Source organism: Protopterus annectens, chromosome 13.part0, assembly GCF_019279795.1.
Source record: "Protopterus annectens isolate FY-2018-M chromosome 13.part0, PAN1.0, whole genome shotgun sequence".
In the NCBI taxonomy this organism is placed as follows: domain Eukaryota; kingdom Metazoa; phylum Chordata; order Ceratodontiformes; family Protopteridae; genus Protopterus; species Protopterus annectens.
Genome location: NC_056747.1, coordinates 365,526,925 through 365,544,980, shown reverse-complemented (window position 1 = coordinate 365,544,980; position 18,056 = coordinate 365,526,925). Strand labels below are relative to the sequence as shown.

The following is an 18,056-nucleotide window of genomic DNA, read 5'->3' as shown; positions in this document are numbered from 1 at the left end:
AAAAAAACATGCACACAGATATATATAGTGTGTGTACTGCATCATTTTTGCAGTATGATTTTATGATTTGAAATCCTTTTATTTTCCTCATTTGGATCACTGTTGAAGTCATCTTAAGGGTATGTCTGGCACTGTATAGCTGGACTATGAGCTGATCACCTTTTGCTGGCTACTGGGCTGGTGTCATCTTGCTTAAGACATCTTCCTATTCCTAGTATGTAGATGGCATTTTCCAAATATTCTTCAGTTCTTTCTTGCTGCATTGGTGAATCTTTCTAGAAAGTATGTCACAGTGCATTAGTCCAGTCCTGTAACTTCTTTGTATAAGTAATCCGTATAGTGAGTTTTTACCAGATTTTTTTTGTGTTTATGGAGTTCCCAACCCAGACATCCTAGATGGAAATGTAGTTCTTTCCCATTTCTGAGAAAAGGAATAGACCTGCTTGTGCATGTCACATTCTTTAGAAACACTACCACCACTAGTTTTGTACTACTGAGGTCTAAACTGCAGTGTTTAATTGTAATTTTTATCATTGCTTCTGTCCCAAGGGTATTACGAAAAAGTAGGAGGCTCTCCAGGCATACCTGACCAAATGTAAGGTTGCTTCCTTGTTAGGCAAAAATGTTGCATGTCCAGACTGACAGCAACAGTGTGGCTTGGATGTCTTCCTCAAGGGAAGCAAATCCTGAAGAAATTTAAGGAGACTGTTCAACCAGAGCTCTCACCTTTAGTGCCAAGGTCAGAGGACTTCAGCTACTCAGAACACTTCAGCAGTCCCTTGCTCTGGTGCTGTTGCTGCCAAATCTTTTGACATTGTACCTTTTGGAGGCTGCCATTCCATCAGTCCCAAGCGTATTCTACTGGCCTTCATACCAGTCATTTTAGCCTGCAGCAGACTTTATCTGGGTGTATCTTACAGTGATTTTTAGTTGTCAAGTAAGGGAAGGTATTGTCCCTGTAGGTGTTGTTGAGGACTACCATGCCCACAAAAATTCTGGAAACATTTTTATTAGCATCTCAGTGCTCTTCAAGATATTTTTTAGTGTTTCCCTCCTACATTAGTGTAGCTATTAGCTGTAGCATTGTCCAGATACAGGTTTGTTGTATGTGGTCTGTTTGTAATGGCTGTTGGATTCTGAGCACATTTTCCAAGCCATCATTGATTGGAAAGGGCCCTTCTGCACTCTTCTGAGACAAGTGTGCTGATTGCAGCGTGTATGGTGCAGGGTGACAATTGGTTCTTTTGATTTTTTTTTTTTTAACCTCTGGTATTTAAGGTGTTGAATTGTGCACCATAGCCAGACAGATAATTTCAACAATTTTTCACTTAGATACAGCCAGAGTACATTAGTGTCATCCTCATCTTTAGTACATTTCCAATCTATGAAGTATTGCTAGTGTGCTGTGACCTATTAAACCACCGTCCAAAAACCCTGTCAGAAATGTCCACCTATAGAGCACCTCCTAGATCAATCCTGAAAACATCCCCCCTTTGTGATAACAGTTCTTCAAACCTAGCATTATGGACAGTTTGACTATCCCCTGTTTCTCTTGCCAGCCTTGTTGACTTGGGTCTCCTGAGACAGTGTAACAACTGTGTCGTGCACTGACAACCATCCCTACTAATAACTCACTCTAGTACAGAATGCAAGAGATGTATCTACTCAAAGGTTCTTGAATCCCTGTGCTCTAGCACTCGAAACAGTATCACTAAAGAGGTTGTCGACTCACCCACCACTACTCATGCATATAGTACTACTACTCATACACATAGTATGCATCCAACATATAAATCAACATATGCGGAGGTTCTCCAAAAAACTTAACGCAACACCAGAAACCTCCAAAACACAAGACTGCTGCAACGAACGCAGTTCCCACAGTACCCAAGACACATAGCAACACTAGTGTCTCACCTACCAAGCCCTTAAGGCATAACTCAAATGTTCTTATCATTGGAGACTCTGTAGTTAGACACATGGATCACCAGTTTAGGTAATGAGAAAGTCACTGTCAGCTGCCTATGTGGTGCCAGGATTTGTCAGATTAGGCATGCACTCATGTCTGTTGGTAACAACTGCCTTTTTGACTCTGTCATAGCTCGTGTTGGAGTGAACAACATGAGACTTACCTCACTGGATTATATGAAGAGAGACATGATTGAACTCTGAGTATGTTTCCCAGGCAGGTATGTCCTTAGCCTTGAGCAGCATTACCCTCACCTAAAATTATCAATTTCAGTAGTTGACTTAGTTTTTGGTGTCATTCAAAGGGGATCCATTTTCTGTCAGCCTGGGATGACTAGGTCAACAAATCTTGCTGCTTTGCTGCAGCCTATTTTTACCTGCCCCCACTAGGTTATCACCTGCTGGTAAAGGTTCTTTACCTCCCCATAGTGCATTTTTTTGGGAAGGCCTCAAAAACAAAATTGCTGACTTGAAAATTGCCAGTCATAACAAAATAAGGGTTATCATGCTATATGCTAGGAGCTTAAACCACAAAACGCACACTCTACAAGTACTCCTATCACTGGAGGATGTGGATGTCTGTACAGTCACAGAAGCCTGGTTCAAGGCCTCAGAGTACTCCGGCCTTGCAAGACTACAATGGCTTCCACACGTGAGAACCAAAGGAGGTAGTGTTTCTATCTATATTGGAGATAAATTCACATCCCGACTAGTTAGACAGGACAACTCCATGAAGTTACTCCAAGTTCAGATTACTGTGGGTAAGATCCCTATTCAAGTCATAGCTAGGTATAGATCCCCCTTCCATGGATCATTATGTGCATGAGGACTGCTTGACCAAACTGGAGGCAAGCCAAATACTGCCAAACACTATGGTCATTGGGGATTTCACTTATCCCACCATCAACTGGGAAACCTACTCAAGTCCTAACTCGCTAGCGCAAAAGTTCCTTGACTTTAACTCAAATGCCCTGGAACAAATTGTTCAAACCCCAACAAGAGGAACAAACAAACTAGATGTGGTCCTCACTAACATGACAAACAGATGCACCACTTCAGCTATCAGACCCTCGTTAGTTAAATCTGACCACAAATCAGTTGCCTTCAAACTGGCACTAACACCAGAACTCACAAAGGTCTAACTCTGACAAAAAAAATTCACCAAAGGGAAGTTATAAATAAGTTACAAACAAATCATAAATAATAAAACATATTTATTTTTTTTATTTTAGCAAGTTATAAAGCGAATGGTATAAATGCATTCCAAGCCCCACCCCCAGCTGGAAGTGTCAACTACACCAAAGCTTACACTGAAGCCCTGTACAATCACTTATGCAAGTGCATAGACTCAGCTGTTCCAGAATCAAAGCCAGTGCCCCAAGCAAAAATAAGCCACCCTGGTGGACATCCAGCATAAAAAAACTACAACAACCACAAAACGTTGCTGTCTAAGAAAACTGAGGTGAGGCCCCAACTATGGAAAAGCACCTTCTTCAGCCTCAATAGGCAAATAAGACAACATGTGAAGTCCTCTAAGAGTAACTTTGAGAAAAACGTAGCAATCACAGCCAGGGATAACCATAAGGCCTTTTATAGCTACATATGCAGCCTAAAAGGCAGAACTCATGCATACGCCAAACTAATGACCAACAGTATCTCACACACTGATCTCTCAGAGGTAGCAAACCTGCTGGCAGACAGATTTGGTGAAAATTTCACTCCCTTATCCTCTCCAGACTTATCACAAACCTTGCCCCAAACCCCCCCCCCACTCCCCATTTCTGAAGAGCAGGTCATTAAAGCCTTGTCTAAGGCAAAAAACACAGCCTCTATGGGACCAGATGGCATCCCAGGCTGTCTTCTAAACAAACTAAAACATGAACTAGCATTACCATTAAGTACCCTATTCATTCATAGCCTAACCACAGACTGTGTTCCTCCAGAATGAAGAGGAGCAACAACAGTTCCCCTCCACAAAGGTGGCTTAGCAACAGACCCAGGGAATTATAGACCCATAAGTCTGACCAGCCTCATCTGTAAGGCCATGGAACATGTCATCATGGACCTCAAAAGTAAAGACATAGGGGACCTCTCCAAACCCTAGATCTGGCCAAGTACGGCTTTGTCAAGGGCAGATCCTGCCTGTTAAACTTGGTGGATTTCTTTGAAAATGTGACCAGGGCCATTGACAAGGGCAAATATGTGCACACAGCATACCTCGACTTCACCAAAGTCTTTGATACAATGCCATACTCAGGCATTACCTTTAAATGTAGCAAACTGAATGTAAACCTGTTATGTTGTAAGATGGGTTGCCAGCTGGTTCACAAACTGGTCACACACTATCAAAGTGGGTTACTCCACATCAACCAGCATCTGTCACCAGCTGGGTTCTATAAGGTCAGTGCTGGGCTCCTACTGTTTGGTATATACTTCTCAGAAGTTCAGGCCAAAACTAAGGGGCTGTGGCTGACCAAGTTTGTGGACAACTACAAACTGGGTTCAATTATTGAATCCCCAAATGATATCGGTATACTTCAGGAGAGTATTATGCAGACCAACGACTGGTGCGTTAGTCACGATGTTCTTCGTGTTTCAATGTTGCAGTCATTACCTGTGGGTTATCCCTGTTGTGGTAGCCATCGGCCGGCCTGAATTCCAGTGTCATTGTTTTTCTGCATCGGCTGCTGTCGCTTGTTGACTGACATCAGGTTGTCAGTGCTATAAAGCAAGGCAGCCGATGCCATTATTCCAGTCTTTCTTGCCGTGGAGCCTGTAGCAGAAACAGTTCGCAAGTGTGCCAGTCGGTCACTACCAGAGTTCGAATTACAGCAGAAAATGTCTAAAGCTAAATACCCCATTGGGGATCCTTTTTTCTTACACTAACCGATGTCCAAAAAAGTTAACAATTGTCTCACCCGTGCAAAGCAGATCCCACACTGAGACTTCTATTCATTTTGCATCACTTGTTTAGGCCCAGACCAAAACGTCCCTCGTTGCCGGTTCTGTGCCCTCTTTAACGTAAGAACCATTCATTGTAGAGCTCTTTTTGTAGACTGGTATTTTTTGTCTTACATCTACGCATTCCGAAATGGTGTCTGTCAGCTAACAATCTGTAGACATTCCATAAAAACATAGAGATAAAGATAGAGACAGACCACAAAACGCTAAACCTTCCTACGACACTACCACTAAGGTAGTCAGTTCTCCGGAATTCATTGAGGGGCTTTCGCAGCCCCTGGATGGCCAATACGATATCTACGTAGGCCTCTACAGAGACCTTTTTGGAGTTTGGTATGCCGCAGAAATCTATGTCTTCCGAGCCTTTGGTTGTGTCTGCCTCAGATGGGTCCAGAGCTATGACGCAGGCACTGGCTTCCGAGGAGGCCTTTCGCACTACCGATTCTAGACAAAAAACGATTTCTTCTCATCTGACTACCATTTCTCTCAGACTGCTGGATACTCTTAGGCCTAGAAGTCAGGCCACTCCTAGAAAATCTACCTCTAGCCACCACCTTATTCCTGTTCCACCACCCCAAGACCAAATGCTTAAGATAGTGGAGGATCTTATCTCCGTTTTCAGGGGTAGTCAGGCCTCAACTTCTAAAAGGAAAAGACGACCTTCTCCTGAACTAATGCCAGAGCAGGATTCTGAGGAATCTGATTATTCAGATTTTGAAGAGGAACAAACTCTGACTGCTTATGAGGATTCAGATGCAGAGGAATCCATTCCTTCTGCCTCCCCACCAGAAGACCTTTCCTTTGGGAAAACCCTTCACACCCTCAGGGAACATTTCCACTGGGAATCTCAGGACTTCCCTCAGTTTAAAAAAAGACGAAGAGAATTTCTAGACCTGCCCCAACACAGACCCCTGGCCATCCACCCTATCTTAGAAGTGGTGGATGATGTTTTCCATGAATTCAGCTTAGCCCCTGACACCCTCCCACTTGCTCCCAGTAAACCTGACAGGTATTACAGAGTACCAGATTCTGACAAATACCTGCACAGAAATCCTGCTGCAGACCCAGAGGTCATTACACAGGGACCTAAAGGAGCTAAGGCAAGTTCTGCAAAGAATCCTATTCCTTCAGACAAGGATTCCAGAGCTCTGGGCAGATGCGGTAAGTAAGTGTACACCTCTGCAACCTTAGCTGTCAGAGCACTTGACTGTCAGTTCCATGTGTTAAAATATCAACAACACACTTTGGAACTATTAAAGCAAAATATTTCTACCTTTCCTGACTGCCATTTCGAAAGAGTTAGCAGATTTACTGCACTCTACTTGTCAAGTGGCCAAACACTCATTACTCTGTGAATATGATGCCCTAGAAGCCTCAAGCAGGGCAGCAGTGTCAGAATCTGTCATTAGGAGACCTGCATGGTTGAAGGAACAACCTCTCCCTGATCACGTCAAGTCTAAATTAATTGATGCACCCTTGGATAAGGGCCACTTGTTTGGAGTAAAAGCAGAAGAGGTGCTTAAAAAGATGCAAGACTAAGCAAAATCTATGCAAACAGTAAAAGATTTCTTTCAGGTTCACCCTCCTAGGTTCGGCAGGAATTTTCTCTCTAAGCACTGGTCCTTTCCTGCACCTAGCAGACGGGCAAGGTAAGCCCTGCAGGGACAGACCAACCAGGCTCCTATCTCAGGGACAGCAGAGAACCAAACAGTGGACCATCCTTCTATGGCAAAAACTCTCAATGACTCCCTCTCCCCCCCTCTGCCCTCCTTTCACTCACCAAAAGCTAGGAGGAAGGCTGTCCCTCTGCCAAGAAAATTGGCTCTCTGTAACAAAGGACCAGTGGGTCTTAAAGATAATTTTTCAGGGATATAAATTCTCTTTCCACGAACTCCCAATTGCAAGATGGTGCACAGCCTTGCCTCCAAATCAGTGGGCTGAGGCAATGAAACAAGTCCAAACTCTCATATCCCAGGGGGCAGTAGAACCTGTTCCCGACGATCAAACAACCAAAGACTTTTATTCTAGACTATTCCTTGTTCCCAGAAAATAGGGCACTTGACGCCCCATCCTGGATCTATCCATTCTAAACACCTCCCTGGTGGTCCCCAAATTCAAAATACTAACTTTGCAGCAGCTGCTGCCTATGCTGACAAAAATGCCTAGTTAGTAACCCTACACCTAAAAGATGCCTACCTTCACATCCCCATAAGGGAATCCTGCAGGAAATTCCTGTGCTTCAGAGCAGGCTCACAACACTTTCAGTTCTCTGCGCTACCCTTTGGCTTATCTACTGCTCCCAGGGTATTCACCAAATGCTTAGCCCCGGCCATAGCATTTTGCAGACATAGAAATATACAGATTTACCCTTATTTGGATGACTGCCTCATTCAGGCAGAGTGCAAAGAAAAGCTGCTCCAGGACCTCCTCTTTGTCAAAACCTTCCTACCTTCCTTGGGGTTCACCATCAATGAGAAGAAATCAAAGCAAACACCCTCCAGGAGGATCATTTTCTTGGGAGCACTGCCGGACACAGCATCCCAAATGGCCTTTCTATCTCTACTTTACCCAGCTGGCTTCCAGAAGTCACCTCACGGTGAGGAGGTTCCTGCAAACCTTGGGGTGCATGGCATCTTGCATCCTTCTATTTCCTCTGACCAGGCTTCACATGAGAAAACTTCAGTGGTATCTAAAAAAAAAAAACTTTGGTGTCAGCACTCTCAGCCTCTAGAGACCTCTCTCCCTCTGTTCCCCTGTGTAAGGGCTGAGTTTCTCTGGTGGGCAGGGGCCTGTGCCAAGAACAAGGATCCTTCCCTTCATCCTCCCCTCTACGAGGCAGACCATCACCACCGACGTGTCAGACATTGCTTGGGGCGCTCACCTAGCAGGCAGGTGCACCCAAGGTCTTTGGGATGTCCGGCACCTTCCCTTACACATCAACCAGAAGGAAATGATGGCAGTACAAAAAGATCTGACATCCTTCAACTCCATCTCAGGCCAGGGGTTCTCCTTATCAAAAGAGACAACACCACAGTAATGTGGTATATTAAACAGGAAGGGACCCAATCTTACCCTCTGTGCAGGCTAGCCATGAACCTCTGGCTGACAGCCTCTTCCATGAGATTACATCTAATAGCCCAATACTTACCAGGGATCAAGAACCTCTGACAGACCACTTAAGCAGAAACTTACTGGACCCCCATGAATGGCAGCTCCACAGAAAAATCTTTCTGTAAATCACTCCGGAGTGGGGAACTCCAGAGGTGGATCTCTTTGCTTCGCACCTCAACCATCAGCTAAAAAATGTCTGTACCAGGGAGTATCACCACCTAGCATGAAAGGTGGATGCCTTGACCTTCCCCTGTAGCTCCCTCTGTGTGTACGCATTCCCTCCTCTGCCTCTTATTCCCAAGGTACTGATCAAGATAAGGGAGGAGAGACCAAAGGCCATCCTCATTTCTCCAGATTGGCCCATTCAGCATTGGTACCCCTTGCTGCACAGCCTGACATCACAGCCTCCCAGGCAGGTTCCTCTGATCTCAGACCTCTTGACTCAGGTTGGGGGGGGGGGGGCTGCTGCACCCAGGCTTGCAGACTCAGACTGTCAGCATGGCTAATACTCTAAAAGCAAACAAGGGGCCCCTGTTAAGCAAACAGGTCCTAGACATTATCACAGAGGCCAGAAGGCCCAGCACCATAAAATGTTACGCAGGGAAATGGAAAAGATTCTGCTCCTGGAGCCAGTCCAGGGGGGCAGTTCCTCACAACCTTCTGTCTCTCTTATCCGGGACTGTCTAGCGGAGTTGCTCAATAGTGGCCTCTCCTTCTCTTCTATTAAAATCCACGCCTCAGCCATTTCAGCTCATTTCGATACAGACCAGCCACTGTTCTCATATCCTTTGATTAAACAATTCCTCGGAGAGGCTTCTAATATCAGACCTCCCAGACCTCCCAGAAGGCCACCCACGCCAGCCTGGGACCTGAATTATGTTTTGGAAAAACTAACCTTACCACCCTTCGAACCTGCTGCTTCAGCACAACTGAAATACCTCTCCTGGAAGACTGCTCTCCTACTAGCTATCACCTCAGCCAGAAGGGTTTCAGAACTTCAGGCACTGTTGGCCATTGAGCCCTTCCTCATTTTCCTTGCAGACAGGGTCTCCTTGAGTACTAACCCCTCCTTTATGCCCAAGGTGGTCTCTGTGACTCTCAACCAGGTCATACATCTACTCACCTTCTTCCCTAACCCTCAAAATAAGGGGGAAAGAATTCTGCACTCACTAGACATGCACAGACAGCTCAGATACTACCTGGACCGTACTAAAACCTTCAGGAGCACAGACCAACTTCTTGTCAGCTTTGCCCCAGGGGCAGAGGGGAAGCCCATTTCCAAGCAAACCATTTCCAGATGGATATCACACTATCCATTTCTGCTACAGATTACATGGGAAACCACCCCCTAAGTCTATTCATACCCATTCCACTAGGGCAGCCTCCACTTCCACAACATTCCTCAGAGGAGTTCCTACCAGGGATATCTTGGAAGCTGCCACCTGGACCTCTGTCCATACCTTTACAAAGCATTACCACCGACCTCTTTTCTCTAAGGCTAGGGTAGGGTTTGCCTCTGCAGTTCTGCAGGGTATGCTTACATGCCTAGGTTTCTAACTAATCCTTCCACCCCTCTCCTCAGCTTTGAGAATCCTCCCACAGGTGATGACTGCAACAGTGAAACATGAAGAACATAGTACACTTGCCATAAATGTAGATGTTCAAGTGTATTCACATTTGCAGTCCTGGTTTCCCTCCCTCCTTCCCCCTTATATCCTCTTTCCTTAGGGAGACGTAAGCTTCTTATGGTGGCGTTTAGCCACCAGGACCACTTTACCATATTTCCTTAGGCTTCTGACTGGTTAAAGCAAGAAAAACTGATGTAATGGCATTGGCTGCCTTGCTTTATAGCACTGACAACCGGACGGTCAACAAGTGACAGCAGCCAACGCAGAAAAACATTGACTCTGGTATTTGGGCTGGCCAAAGTTCTACCTCAGCAGGGATAGCCCACAGGTGATGACTGCAACAGTGAATACACTCAAACATCTACATTTATGGTAAGTGTACACAACTGTACTCTCTCAAACCAAATGCAAAGAAATGCATCATCATTCCCTTTAGTAAAAACAATGTCCCTTCACACTCTCAAATTAACAGTAATGCCTTATGTACCTACAAAGTGGTAAGGGATCTGGGATCACAAGTAGACTGTGACCTTAACTTTGACCACTGTGTGTCTGCTGTAGTAAGGAAGGCTTACTTACGAAGCACACTTGATTAGCAAAGGCATTGCATCTAGGGCAAAGGAGTTTACAAACCCCTCTGTACTCGTCACTAATCACTAATTGAGTATAATACCCCTTTTGGCATGTACCATACAAAGTACTTGCAGCAATTGGAGGGACCTCAGAGGTTTCTAACAAAGACGATCAAGGGACTCCAACACTTGCCTTAGACAGACTGACTGAAGTGCCTGTCACTGTACTCAGTATTGTATAGACTTCTTAGGGGAGACTTATGTCTGGCTTACAGAGCAATCTCCGTCCCAAACCAAATGAATTTGCTACATATCCATAAATCAAACAGGACTTAGAGCTACCCATTCCAGGGACCTAAATATGGCCTGTGACTTGAATAGGACATGCTGGAGGGACAGATTTGTCTCCCAGAGACTGCAGTGTCTTTGGAATAGGCAGCCAATCCATGTGAAGCAGATCAACTCTATGACACTGCTCAAAAGGAACCTGGACAATTGGATGGGGCACCGTAAATTCTTACTGGGGATAGCACCCATGATCCTCCTGAACATGGGCACTTATTACCAAATACAATCCTGGGTAGTGACTGGAGTGTCTATGGTATTACATTTGGATGAAAAGGCTCTGCTTGAAATGACTTCCTGGTCAATAGTCTAGTAGCCTCCTGTGAGCCAAGGGACACCCCCCATGGGCTCATAAATCATGAGCCTCCTTTCCCAAGACACAGACCACATGAGACCCAGATATCTGCCAGGTGCAAACTGCTCTCCTTTGGCTGATCAGTTCCCCATAGCCCCAGCAAGCCTCCCTCCCAGAACTGGACTAAACTACCTCAGATTTTTTTCAGATTTTCATCATTAGATCACTGTTGAAGTAATGCTGACCTATGGAATGCATCCTGCAAGGATAACTTAACATCTGGCCAGTATGCCAAAGCCCAAGTGTTTCTTCCTCCTACACTGTACCTCCATACTAAGTCCTAGACACTGGGGCTGCAGGCTGGCACATAAGGGACATACTTGTGGCAGAGTCGAGTCTACAAGCCTTCTTGCCATCACTGCTGGAAGCAAGATATTGTCTTTTCCTTGGTCTGTCAGACTGTTCAAAAGGAACCAGCTTGCCTTTGCCAGAAAATACTACGTACCCCATTGTGGACCTCTCCATTGTTTTTCTCCTTTGAATTTTGTATTTTTGTTAATGTTAATCTGTGGTAGACAAATTCCCTAAAAAGATAAGACCATCTGTGTCTTTCTTGCTTAGGGCCTGAACATAATGTTATGGATTGTACCATTTCCCAGTCTTTCATCCCCCAAAATTTGCAGAACCATCTTTCCTCAAAGAATATTTATCTAGAGAGTAAGTGACATAAAGCTTGGAGCAAGGCACCATATCTGTCGAAGCTCCTTCCATAGACATTCCCCTCACAGCTGAAGAAGAAGAGACTGAAGGAGACTGCACTTCTGCTTTCTTTGCACAGCCAGAGTGCCATATGCAGTGAGGCAGTTGAAAAGCCCACAGACCTTCCAACCTCTGGGGTTTGTTCCTTCTGGAGAAACTTGCTGGAGAAAGACATGGAATTCTGTTTAGGCACATTCCATCTGACTGGTCTGATGGCTGCCAAAGAGTTTAGAGTGGGAAAATCACAGCTAGTGATTTCAGAAGATTCAGACAAAGTACCTTCTATTTTAGTTTGCAAGTACTTCCCTGGTTCTGTGATGGAGGTACATCTGGGGTTGGACGCTATACATGTAGATTTTTGTGTACACCAAACAAAAACAAACAAAAATCTGAGAACCTTTCTGTGCCAGTAACTCCTGTTTCTTACGATCCTCAACAGCAATGTCAAGAGTTTTCTCAGGTTTATTTAAAGCTCCTAAACAACCCTCAATGTCTTTCTTCCTGTCCTTGCACCTCCTTAAAGAAAAAAGTACACATCTTAAGATATGAATCTGAGCCTAATGACACCATATCCCACGATTCCCCTCAGGAAGAAACTGTTCCTTTGGGAGACAATCCAAAAAGTTATTTTAAAATTGGGAAAACAAACAAATATTTGAGTCTCAAAAGAGGTATTATGGTCTCTTGCATATGGATATTCTCAAGCCTTCCCCTCCAGTTCTTGAGGCTTTGGAGGAAACCTCTTGTTTCTGCATTAACCCCTGAGTAACAGTCCCCTGCACACAGAAAGCCTGACAGGTACTAAAAGGTCAGTATTCTCACGAATACTTAGCAGTGTAAGAGGCTAAATTTATCTGTATTTGCACTGATGCTGACAAAGCTCTCTAAACTTTATCCTTCATCCACTGCTTTCCCTAATGACAGAGAAAGTAAAGCCATGGCTGGACAGTGGGGAAAATTTGGGTATGTCAGCAGCACTGGCCTTTCATGCTATTAACTGTCAAATGTAAATGCTAAAATATCTGCTATTTTTGATAACATGAAAAAACGTATGCAAATATCCCTGACTGTGAGAATTAGGAACGCAATGTATGATTTCTTTTGCTACTCAGGTTGCACACCTTTCTATAAAGTGGGTCAGTGATGCGGTTGATGCTTCTTCCATGGCTGCTGCTTCTGTTTCATTGTTGAGAAGGTGCCAACCCTGAAGATGTAACAGCAAAGAATTTAGATGCAGTTTTGATAAGGTTGTTCTTTTTGCCCCCTCATGAAATATCTAAGAAGTTAGATGAAAGAGAAAAGTTCTACAGGGGTTAAACAACTTTTTCTTTCCCCTGCCCCAAAATGTCAAAGAAGTAACCCCTCCAAGTCATACCCTTTGTCATAGAAAAGCTGAACAAAAAAGAAGAAATACCCCCCCCCCCCAAATAAACTTTTTGTCAGTCTTTCCCTCTGGAAAAGATTCACAGCAGACTTATGGGTTTTGAAAGTTTTTTGGGAAGGATGCACCGTTTATTTGTAACTCTGTCTTTTCTCTTGAAGCAGTTTCCCTGTATCAAAGGTGATCAGGCTTTTACTCCAGATTTTTCCTGGTACTAAGGAAGGAGCACACTTGACCTATTCTAGACCTGTCGTTTCTGAACACTTTCTTAAACATTAACCACAACATGGCCAGCAACCACTCAGGAACATAAAATACAAAAATCAAACCTCAAAGCGATGCAAGTGCTGCCAAGGACTAAGGAACCAAAGTGAATATATAAAAATAATGTAGTTTTATTAATAAAACAAAACAAAAAAAAATTAAGCGCTTTCGTCCATACTAATGATGGACATCTTCAGGATCTGCAGATAGCTTTTGCCTGTGTTTTTGTTATTTTTATATTCCTTAGAAGCATTTGGATCGTTTTGAGGTTTGACTTTCTTAAACATTGCCAAGTTCAAAATGCTGACTGTACAGGGCCTTTTTCCCCCTTTTTCACAAATGCCTTTTTAGCTACCCTGAACCCGAAGGATGCAGATCTTCACATTCCAGTCCATCCTTCTCTCAGGAAATTTCTAAGATTTTATGCCTTTTAATTGCAGTGCTGCTTGTAATGTACTTCCAAGAAGTCAATTCTCCTTTGGTACCTTTTGAGCTTTGGGATTCTGCCTTCTGAGCACTTCCCTTTTGAAATTTCTCTGATTCCAGCTTCAGGTTTTTTTCCTGTTAGGGATTCGTCCCAATAGTATGAGTTTAATTTTAAACAGGCCATTTGCCAGTGGGTACTTGTTACCTTCTGACTATCCATATGTTTTTGGTTAGCATCTTCATCTAATCACCGAATGGATTTTTCTTCATGTCAGGCATGTATATCATTTTTCTTATTTATGTATGTATGTCTTTCAGTTGTGCTTGGTGAGAATGGAGAAATTGAATTGGGGAATGCAGGGGCTGTACACACCCTCCTAACCTGGCACCTCAAGAGGGGAGGCACATACAGCCCTGAGAATGTAAGTAGAGATTTCAAAAATGTTGTTGATCTGGGGATACCAGAAGAGAAAGTATTACCCATTATCCACTGCAGGAGGGGAGGGTCTTCTTGCAGATCAGCTGATATATGTTGAGAACTTATCTGTGATATAACTGAACTGGTCATCAGTTTTTCCTATTCCTCCTTATAATATTGAATTGTATTTGTTCCACTATTTCCTTAGTTCTCTTATAGGTATTTTCTGTCGTATCTTCTCAAGAAAGTTGTTCTAGATATTTTAACACCCCCCTCTGTGGAAGAAAAATACTTCTTTTTCCCTTGAGACATCCAGTGTATAATTTTACACTGTGATCTGTTTTTCTGTCTTTTTAAGCTGCTCCATCCTTGGGAATGTTGTTTCCATTAAAGGTGATTGTCACTGTCTCCTTTCTGGCTTTTCTTCAAAACTGTTTTTCTAGTCCCATTTTGTGTGGCCTCTAGTTCAAACCATTCAACACTTTTGTTGCCTACTAACATACAGCCTTTGTTGTGTTCCTTTTAAGATAATGTCTCCAAATGTATACACAACATTCAGATGGTGTCTTACTAATTGCTTATGCAACATCTCATTAGCATATTCCACATCATGCATTTTGTTATTCAAAAGGCATTGTTTAATATCTGTGCAAGTTTCTTTTAACAAGTTTGCTGAATGTAAGGAATGATTCAGTAATGACATTATGAATGCTATACTCATTCATTGAGAAGTGCATTTTGGTGCCCAGTGCTTAAATTGAAGTAATATTGAGAAATTAAGTATCCTGAAAAGGTAAAGGGCTGTTAGAATGTTGACGTTTATTTATATTGTCTTTCTAGCATCAAGCTGAGGCTCAGTGTATTTTCTTTAATGTTTTCCTAAGACACATTTAAAAAACTCTCTCTCTTTCTTCGAAAAAGTCCAAAGTGACTGAGCCAAGGAGTTCTGGCTCCGATTCCACTTCTTCTGTCTCTGCGTCGTCGGTCTCTTCAGTGCCGAGGCAAACCTTCAGCACCGAGACAGTTACCCGATATCGACCATGTTTCATCTACTTTGAGATCTCCTATTTTGGAGAGGCGGAGATCTCCTACTGTCGTCACCCGATCCTCTAGGACACTCTCAGATGACATCGAGCAGGTGGTGAAAAGGTTGCTCTCTGACCCAGATCTGTCAAGAAAATTGGCTCCTCTGGACCCAAAGGCTTTGGAGCCGACCCTTTTGCAGTCCACTGCTCCTCCTCTGACTGCTTCACTCTCAGAGCCAATTTCTTCGGGTTCCTCGATGTTGGATCCTTAGGTTCCGAGAATTCATCCTGCTTCCTCGGAACCGATAACTCTATCCTTAGCGGCTCAGTCTGGAGCCGAGGGATCTTGGAGCTGACGCTCCCAAGTCTACTCCGAGGGAGGTTGTCACCCTGGGTTATCTTGGGAACCGACCTTCCCTCTCGGTGCTTCGGCTCGACTCAGCTCTGTTCCCACATCTGCTTCGGAGCCATTCCCCCCTTGCTCAGAGCCGACCATCTATCTCCTTGGAGTGGAGGTTGTCTTCGGAGCGGGGATGAAAGCCTTCGAAGCAATAGAGAAGGCTTTGTCTTCTGCAAAAGCCATACCTTTGGACCCGATATCCCAGCAGCAACCTCTTTTCCCCCACCACCCCCAAAGCATAGGGAATCAGAGACTCAAGCAGCCTCCATTGGAGATGCCCCTCTTCCGAGACCTCCCCAGATTATCCCACTGGAGAGCTCCCTTGGAAGAATCTTTGTAAGAGGAAGCATGTTGACTCACCCGAGTCTCACGTCTGGCACTGATTTGGAGGAGTCAGAAGCGTCACCTAGATCTCCCTCTGAGGATGTCTCCTTTTCTGACATCCTGTAAATCACCTCTAACCCTACTAAGGATGAATCAGTGCATCTTGAGGCCTTTGGTTCCCGACCTTCCACCTCCTGGGTGACGCTGCTTTATGACCAGCTCTTAGAGGTTATATCACTGACAGCCTGGACCTCCCCAGACACAGTGGAGCCTGTCCTGAGGAGGCCAAACAAATTTGACTGCACCAGAAGATGTCTTTTCTTTCCACTGGGGTTCCCATTGATGCTATGGTGGTAGCAGTGGCCACCAAGAAGGAGTTGTCCAAGACATCTTCCAATATCCATCCTCCTAACAAGGAGTCCAGGACGATGGATAGGTATGGAAAGCGTACCTTCTCTTCAGCGGCATTTACCTTAAGATCACTGAATTACCTTTCCCATTTTACCCGACTTAAGAGGGATCTCCTGAAGGAGTTGGGAGATGCCCTTCAGGGTTCATTAGCTTCAGGATCCATGGATAAGGTTTCTGCACAGCTCTCTGCCCTTACATTGATAGCTAACTCCTCCATGAGGCTGATTTCCTATGCAGCAGATGGAGCGAACAGGGCAGCCGCAGCAGAATCTCTTTTAGCAGACCTTCTTGGATGCGTCTCTGTAACTTCACAAAATCCTTTGTCTTCCTTTACCAATGACCCCTTTGATGGTTCAACTCTTTTTTGGGCCTCAGGTGAGAGAGACCTTGACCAGGTGCAAGCCGGAAGGGAAAACCTTATCTTCTGTTGGAGTCCGTTTCGCCCTTTCTTCAAAACCCTATCCCGAGGGTCAGACAGGAGGGAAAATGTGGTTCCGTAAATTCCAAAAAGGTTTCCTTCAGGCACAAGGTCAACCCTCCCCTAGGGGCAGAGGGGGAGGATATAACAGAAGACGCCGTCCTCGCACTAGAGGAAGTCCACAACACCAGGGAGACAGAGAAACTTTCTCTGATCGCCCCTTCCATTGCCCCTGAGGGGTTGCCTGACTGTCCATCTCTGGAGGCAGTCGGGGGTCGTCTATCGCTGTACCCAAGTGCCTGGCTAAACATTTCATAAGATCATTGGGTACAAACCATAATGTCCAGAGGTTATCTGATTCCCTTTATTTCCGATCCCCCGGTAAACTGGTCTCTACAAGACATGCCACCCATTCATCTAGACCATGCAACATCAGAGGTCATCTCGTTGCTGCGAAAGAGTCATCCAAGAAGTCCCCACAGAGCAAATAGGATCTGAAACTTACAATTCTTTTTAGTTCCAAAAAAGGCAGGGAACTGGAGATCAGTTCTAGATCTCAGCAAACTCAAGTCTGTAAAGAAATCGAAGTTCTGAATGATCACTCTGCAGTCGATATTTACCTTTATCGGGAAAGACAATTGGATGTGCTCAATAGCTCTTCAGGATGCATGCTACCACATCAAAATGGACAGGCGCTCTGGAAGACACTTACTCTTTCGGCTGGGAGCCAGTCATTTTCAGTTTCGAACACTGCCCTTTGGCCTCACTACAGCCCCCAGAGTGTTCACCAAATGCATGGCAGTGGTAATGGCTCACCTGAGACGTCAAGGATTCCAGGTGTTTCCGTACCTAGACGACTGGCTCATCACTGCTACCACCAAGCATCAACTGATCAGAACCAGGGACAAGACTCCATCCTTGTGCGCCAGATTAGGCATCACAGCAAACCTAAAGAAATCAGCCTTATCTCCATTTCAACACATTGTATTCTTAGGCTCAGCAGTACTCAACCACCATGACAGCAAGACTAACACCAGAAAGAGTAGAATCATTGCCCAACCAAGTCAGATCCTTGCTAAACAGTCACAAAGTTCAGGCCAGGGTAGTCCTTCAAGTCCTAGGGACTATGGCTTCCTTCATTCTCTTAGTTCCCCTGGGCCTTATGCACATGAGAGTACTTCAGTGGATACTATTTGCCCAATGGGCAATGCAGGATCTTTCCCTGTCGCATCAGATTCTCATCACAAACACCTGCAAGAAGGATCTGACATGGTGGTTGCATACAGAACAACAACTTTTAGGTCATCCACTTGTTCCTCCCCAAGAAAATGCAGTTTTGACCACGGACGC

General features: G+C 44.6%; 1 protein-coding gene across 1 annotated transcript in view; it reads left to right on the top strand.

The window, feature by feature from the left end:
• Nucleotides 1–18,056, top strand: part of ABHD17A (abhydrolase domain containing 17A, depalmitoylase) — a 938,418-nt gene that overhangs the window by 657,639 nt on the left and 262,723 nt on the right. The gene's annotated exons all lie outside the window — the stretch shown is intronic.